Source organism: Microtus oregoni, unplaced genomic scaffold (genome assembly GCF_018167655.1).
Source record: "Microtus oregoni isolate MIOR12 unplaced genomic scaffold, Mior012 000155F_ref0000269, whole genome shotgun sequence".
NCBI lineage: Eukaryota > Metazoa > Chordata > Mammalia > Rodentia > Cricetidae > Microtus > Microtus oregoni.
Genome location: NW_024544810.1, coordinates 232,539 through 240,538, shown reverse-complemented (window position 1 = coordinate 240,538; position 8,000 = coordinate 232,539). Strand labels below are relative to the sequence as shown.

The following is an 8,000-nucleotide window of genomic DNA, read 5'->3' as shown; positions in this document are numbered from 1 at the left end:
ATCCTTTGGTAGTTGAACAGAGACAGATGTGCCGAAACCTTGCTAGTAAATCACGAGCCTCATGGTAAAATATAAAATAACAGAAATGAGTTAATTTAAGATGTAAAAGCTGACTAAAAATACACTTACTCTATCAGCCAAACAGTATTGAAAATAATAGTTTCTGTGTTATTGTCTCAGGTCTGGGTGGCCGGGAACAAACAAGCAGCCTCCACATACACCAGAGTAATCAGATAGTTTTTAATTTGTTGAACAAATCAGGCATGAAAAGAATCAGCCTCTTTTTTGGTTTGTTTGGTTTTTTGTTTTTCTTTTTTATTGATTTTTATTGAGCTCTACATTTTTCCCTGCTCCCTTCCCTGCTTCTCCCCTCCTCTTCAACCCTCTCCCAAGGTCCCCATGTTCCCAATTTACTCAGGAGATCTTGTCTTTTTCTACTTCCCATGTAGATTAGATTCATGTATGTCTCTATTAGGGTCCTCATTGTTGTCTAGGTTCTCTGATAAGCATAGTGCCTGAACAACATCCTTCCCTTTGCTTCATGAACTTTAAGAGTAATCACATCCAATTTTCTAGAGAGAATGAGAATGGAGACAATTATCTAAAAGATAATTGTTTCAACAGTGTGCCAAAATCATGAAGCATAAAAAACATTTTTTTAAAAGTCTGCTGTCACAGATGTGCCTTTTCCTCCCTCATTACATGCCAGACTCAGATCTGATGGAGGAAGGTCATTGGTTAATTAATAAAGAAACTGCTTGGCCTGATAGGTTAGAACATAGGTGGGTGGAGTAAACAGAACAGAATTCTGGGAAGAAGGAAAGCGAGGCAGACACCATGCCTCTCCTCTCCAGTGCAGACACAATGAAGCAAGCTGCCAGGTCAGACATGCTGAATCTTTCCCAGTAAGACTGGTGCTATACAGATTACTAAATATGCGTTAGGCAAGATGTAAGAATTAGCCATTAAGAGGCTAGAACTAATGGGCCAAGCAGTGTTTAAAAGAATACAGTTTCCGTGTAATTATTTGGGGGCATAAGCTAGCCAGGCGGCCAGGAGCCAGGTGGCAGGAACGCAGCCTGCAGCTCCTACTACGCAGATCCTCTCCATACATGTGGCTAGTTGTGATGCCTGTACTTAGGAAAGGAGATTGCCTCCTAGAAGTGGTATCTGTACTACCAACTTCTAAACACCCCTGTGCTGTCTTAACTTGTGGCCTGCCTATGAAGACTGCAGTGTCCGGACCTTAAAAAAGAGTTTCCAGGACACTGTGGAGAGACAAAGGAAGGTCTTATGTTAATGTTAGCATGTGAGATTCTCTCTGTCTAAATACCACAGTGAAGCAGCCAGAACAAGGTTAAGACAATTGTGAGCCATGGCCTGTGCTTGATAGGAGCTGCAGTGATTGTGGAAAGGAAGAAATTCTGGGTGTTCTTGGTGAGACAAGGAATACCAGTAAGTAGAGGGGTCCAACCCTGATTAAATCACAAGCAGATGTCCACTAACTTTCTATTTTTCTCCTTTTGCCATGAGGTCAGGGGGACTATGAGCCAAGAGAGATTATAATAGCCAGTTGGCCTCTGATTTCTCGGTTTCTGAAATGTGCTTAGAGCCCAAAGTCACAGGAATTAGAATCATTCTTCTGCTCATGATCCCTGACAGATGCCCTCTAGACAGTGATGTACAGTACAGTTTCAGTTCAGGAATGGCACATTTGCCTGGTCTGTTAGCCAGTGTTCTCTGCAGCTGAGAAAATAAATATAAGAGGACAAAGTGCTGCTGTGTGCATGCTTCCCACTTGCTGAAAGAGCCAATGGATCCCACATGTCGCATCCTTTGCCCCCTTTGTAAGGTGGATGGATTTAGAGGGCCTGAGGATTTCTCTAAAGTCACACAGCTGGTAAGTATGACAACTGAACTTGAATGCAGCCTGAGCTGTTTCTGTGTGCTTTGTGCCACATCCTGCTATTACCAGTTTTTGTGATGTTTTCACTTCTAAATTCTGTTCTCGCATTTCCATTAAGACCAGTAGGAGAAAGGGGAAATGGCAATATCACTTTTTTAAACCCAAAGTGTTTATTTGCTGGGCAATGGTGGTGTACTTCTTTAATTCCAGAATTTGGGAGGCAGGGGCAGGCAGATCACTGAGTTGGAGGCCAGCTTGGTCTAAAGAATGAGTTCCAGGACAGCCAGAGCTACTCAAAAAAACAAAACAGATGTGTTGATTAGTTTGATATTTATTTATTTATTTATTTATTTATTTATTTATTTATTATTTAGTGTATATACTGGTTACTTTTATGTCAACTTGTCATAAACTATTAGAGTCATTTTGGAAGATGGAACCAAATCAAGAAAATGTCATCACCAGAGTGGCTTTGTGGGCAAAACTATTATATATATTCTTGGCTGGTGATTGATGTGAGAAGGTTCAGTTCACTGTGGGTGGTGTCAGCACTGGGCTAAATGGTCCTGGTACTATACGAAAGCAGGCTGAATAAGCCATGAGGAGCAAGCCAGTAACCAGCACTCCTCTGTGGCTCTCCATGAACTCCTGCCTCCAGGTTCTTGCCATGTTTGAGTTCCTACTCTAACTTACCTCAGTGTTAGATTATGATATAGTGTGTGTGTGTGTGTGTGTGTGTGTGTGTGTGTGTGTGTGTGTGTGTGCACGCACACACCCTATGGCATGAGTGTGGATGTTTGAAAACTTACAGAAATCATGAAACCTAGGTCGCTGAGTTTGGTGGCAAGTGCCTTAACTCACTGAGTCATCTCACCAGACCAAGTATAATATCTTAGAAGCACATTTTTAAAATGTTAATATCAGAATTTAAAGATAATTTCAAAGTGTATTTAACTAATATTTTAATGTTTTGTAGAATTCTAGTTCTAGAACAATGTGGAGTGGGCTCACTTTTTTTCTATTCTTACCACAATATGAACCAAAAGCTCCCCAAACATAGGCATATGCCAAACAAATAGAATAAAGCTCTGAAAGATATTGAGAAAAAGATCAGCCATAAAGGGACCTGGGTGCCTGTGAAAGAAAAGGGTGGCAATTACCCTGCTTTTCTTTCTGCCTTGTGTACCCTAGGAGCTAGGCTCAAGAGCTGAAAATGTAGCAATCTAGAAATGAAAATAGGCAGAGAAAAAAAATCCCGAAAATAAATTCTTCCCTCTTTAATCAAAGGTAAATGAAATGGGCAATCTAAAAGCACAGAAAAAGCTCTTGGTGAGAGCTACCAACCATCACAGAAAAATCAGTCTGTCTATTCCTTCCTACAAACACAAAGTGAAGGGACCCAGACTTTTAGACCCATGTATCTGCAATGAAGTGCCCCAATATCCCCTTCTCCACTGGGGTGGTGTCAAAGAAGGCTGGACAGGAAGCCAGACATTCAATCATAAAACATCTCTGGGATGGAGCCAGAAGCGATCAAGTCGAGTCATGACACATACTATCCTGTGCTGAGACAGGCAAAATAATGTCTCCCCATCCTAGTCCCTAGAACCCATGAATATGCTATATTATTACATACTAAAATGGAATTGAGGTTGGGAGTAACCTTGAAGTTGTTACTTTCTTTTTTCTTGACACTTTTTTAAAATCAAGTTAACACTTTTATTATCAGTTATGTTTTATAGAAAGAGATGTGTAGAACAGGACAGGGTTGTAAAAGAAGATCGTGTTTCTCCACATTGCTCTATTTACAAGCAGCTGTGGGGATGTCCCCACTTCAGGCACAGCAGTTGCGCTTGTTCAAATCCTCCTTGCAGATGCAGCAATGGGAGCACTTGACACAGCCCACAGGTCAAAAGGAACAGCAACTTTACTTGCAGGAAGTGCATTTGAACTTTGCATTTGTAGGAGCTGGTGCAGGAGAAAGATCTGTCTGTGGCACAGGAGCAGTTGGGGTCCATGATAAGAGGAAACCGATGAGAAACTGAAGCTGGAGTTCTAGAAAAAGGTGTGATCTTTTATTACCACATTGAAGACAGAAGAGAGTTTCCTGGATCATCTTGTTAGATCTATTGAAGTGACCTGAGCTCTCAACACCTGTAAGAGGGATGCAGAAGAACTGGTAAAATCCTGACATTATTGCTGGCTTTAACATTGGAGAAAGGGGACCTTAAGTCAAGGAACAGAGCAGAATCTAGAGTCTTAAAATAGCCACTAACATTCAGGTACAAGGAAAAACAAGACACCAAGTTTACCCTTGCAAGGAATTAAATTCTGCCACCAACTTTAAATGAGGAGAAAATGCATTCTTCCTGAAAGCTTCAAGAAAGGAAGATAGCCAGAAAACACTTAAAGTTTAGGTCACAGAGCCTTGTACAAGACATCTGATCTGAAAAGTTTAAAAGATACTAAGTGTTTACTATTGTAAATACAGACAAAGTTTTGTCAATTTGTTGCAGCAACAATAGGAAATAAAGCAATAGGTACCTTGTCCACATTTTTCTAATTAATTTTTTTTAAATTTTATTTAAAATGCTTTTTTTTCTTACGCTAAATTTTGATTATATTCTTTCCCTTCCCCCAACTCCTCCCATATCCTCCCCAGTTTTATAACCACCCAGATTAGCATTCTTTCTCTCTATGTACACTTATTTTTTAAAAAGGCCATATGTGAAGGAATAATGTGGCACTCCTATGTCCCATAGTGTCAACATAACAACATGGTGTCTCCATAGGCCTAATGGAGAGCCTGGATTTCCACCCCTGTCTGGTAGTAGCAATGACCTCCTTTTTACCCTCTAGCAAGGTGTCCCAAGAGGTCTGCTTCAGCAGAAGCAATAAATATTATACAAAACCTCACAACACCTGATACCTGCAGAATTCAACAGAAACCCATGCTAAGAATCAGTAAATACTTTACTTAAATGTGAAAAAAAATCAATAGGCTCAGAACTAAGACCATAAAAAGTGGAGAATATCTCAAGAAGGGTTTTTGAACCAGCTATCATGAAAGTGATTAAATGAGTAACTAAGAACATACTTGAGATAAGTGAAAAAATTAGGAAGTCTCAGGAAAGATAAAGATACAAAGAAAAATTCAATGGACACATACTTTGCAACTTTTTTAAAAATCATCAAAATTAGAAAGGGATTGGTTATTTAAAAATGTAAATGGATAAATTTGTCATCAAAGTGGAGATGATAGAAGAAAAGCAACCAGTGGACCTAAAGACAGAGAAAAGATTACACACTTTGTTTGCAAGAAAGTAAAGTGAAAACAAACTCCTGCATCTTGTGAGATCATGCAAAAGGTTTAACAATTGCTCTCATTTGATACTTTAGTAGAATATCTTATCAAAAACCATGGAAACCATAAAGAAGTGGCTCAACATTACCAGAGTACTGACAGAAAAGGAAATAGAGCAGGAAAAAATCCTGTCATTCCAGGGTCCAATAAATAGTAGAAGCACCTTCTGGGTGTGTATGTGCATGCGCACACGCGAGGAGTGTGGGTGGTAATATAAGCAGTCTCACAGAAAGGAAAGCAGAGAATTAAAGATGGCTAAAGGAAGTTCCTGAAAGTAAAATTGATGAAAACGAAGGGACCGACAGACAATAGAAAGAGTGAAACTATGTATAAATACAATGGAATTTGCTTCTCCTTTTGAGTTCCTTCGGTTCGGTTTTGAAGTTGAAGTAACAATCAAAATACTGTGATTTTCAATGTGGAAAAATACTCCATAAAGCAATGCTTCAATTCGATGTTCTCAATTTACTGAGAGCCTACCTTATGGATCTCTCTAACTTCATTTGCTTCATTCAGGGGTGGTGGCAGTACCACTCTGTAGATGGGGGGACAGAATGAGTGAGCAAACGACTGTGAATGGTGACCCTACACAAGGTTAGTAGAAGAACAACTTAAGATGAATCATTTTAGGAAGAAGATTTTTGGTAAAGAGGTCACATAATTAGGCACGAGATTAATTCTTAATCATGGTATATATATATATATATATATATATATATATATATATATATATATATATATATATATATATATATATATATCCCTTATTTGCCTGTCTGAAAATCCCTAGATCGTCTTACTGAGGGAGAAAAAAGGATAGACAAACTGAGAGAAAGGTACAAATCACAGTTTTCTGTTTTTCTGAGATAAATTTCCACGGAGGATGAATTTTTAGCAACTGGTGTCTCTGGTCGTTCTGAAACAAAAATAAAGTTATATTTTGAAACAAAAAAAAAAACCCTAAAGCTCTCTTTCATAAGGCTGGGTGTGCCTTCTTTAAGAGTATGATCTGTGTCTCACAGATTGAATTATTTAATGAGGAGAGTTCACAAGTGGTTACCAATTAAATATAGAACTTTGAGGACAATGTGGAATGGCAGGAAGATCCCTGAAGTTTATATCTAAAGGAACTTCGATTTAAATGCACATTGCACAAATTATGGCCTATTCCATGTTGGAAAGGTTACTTGATCACTCTGAGTCTCATTTTTCTCATTTTGAATGAGGGTATTAGAAAAAACACCTGAAATTATGTTTGTGAAGGTTGAATGAAAAAGAAAACACACAGACAACTTTAATATATTTGGTGCTATATAAAAAATCATATACTGTAGGAGAAACTTCCCAAGCAAAAACATTGCGTTTAAGTCATGGCTAGAGTGACATTATACTGAGGTATTAAGTTTTACCCAAATAGCTACTAATTTAGGATAGAATATTCTTTGAAAATTCATAATATCATACCTGATCAGGCAACATTGGTGGAGATATTAAATGATTTAACAACTAGAAATTGTTAGATTTAGAGACATATAACTTTTATGTTAGATTTAGAAACATATTACTCTAATGTATCTAATAACAATATGTATGTTAAATTTAGTGATATACAACTGTATGTGTGTGCGTGTGTGTGTGTGTGTGTGTGTGTGTGTGTGTGTGTACGCACGTGCGCATTAGGGATATATGGCTTCAGAACCACTGGAGGAAATAGATAGTTAATCAGTTGAACCCATTAAAAATAACACATTGATTTCCATTTGTGCTTCCAAAATATGCATAAATGACGATCCAGTGGAGCATGGTCAAGCTACAAGGGACCACACCTATAAAAAAAACCAATTCTTACTCCTATCCTCCCCCAAAAGAAGAGGAAGTTGAGAAGAAGGTGGGAAATAAAGGTTGGATCCAGAGAAGTTATAGACAGTGGTATGGAAGTGAGAAATACAATTAAAACACATTGTATACATATATAAAATCATCAAGGAATTAACAAAAGCATTATATACATATATAAAATTATCAAAGAATTAACAAAAGCATTATATTAATAAAAAGGCAATATTAGAGTCTAAAAATACCAAAATAGGATCTAAAAGTACTTATAAAACCATATGAATACACCAGAGTAGTACTTTGAAGAAGATTTGTAACAGAAGTTTATTTCAGAAAATAAAGGAATAATTCAAATTTATAGACTGAGCAAGCAAATTATGAAACTAGAATAACAAAATACATGCAGGAAAGTGAAATTCAAGGATCCTTATTAAAATCACATAAGGACAACTGAATACATATACAGGTCAAATGAATATCCATAAATATCATCATGGTGGAGAGCATGACAGCATGCAGGCAGACATGGTGTAGGAGAAGTAGCTGAGTGTCCTATATCCTGCAGCGAATGAGAAGTAGACTGTGACATTGGGTGGTACCCTGAGCATATGAAACCACAAAGCCCACCCTCACGGTGACACACTTCTTCCAACAAAGTCATACCCACTCTAACAAAGTCACACCTCCTAATAGTACCACTCCCTGTGGGATTATGGAGGCCAATTACATTCAAACTACCACAAATCAACTTGGAGTAGAAAAAGGTTTATTTTATCTTATAATTCTCAGGCCATACTCCATTACTGAAGGAGCCAGGCAGGAACTCAAGGCAGAAACCTGAAAGTAAGAAATGAAGCAGACACCCCTGGAGACCCTTTCCTACTGGCTGACTCA

General features: G+C 38.1%; 1 pseudogene; it reads right to left on the bottom strand.

Moving 5' to 3' along the window:
- Window positions 1-3,740: 3,740 nt before the first annotated feature.
- LOC121445081 lies at window positions 3,741-3,924 on the bottom strand (annotated as a pseudogene).
- Window positions 3,925-8,000: the final 4,076 nt, after the last annotated feature.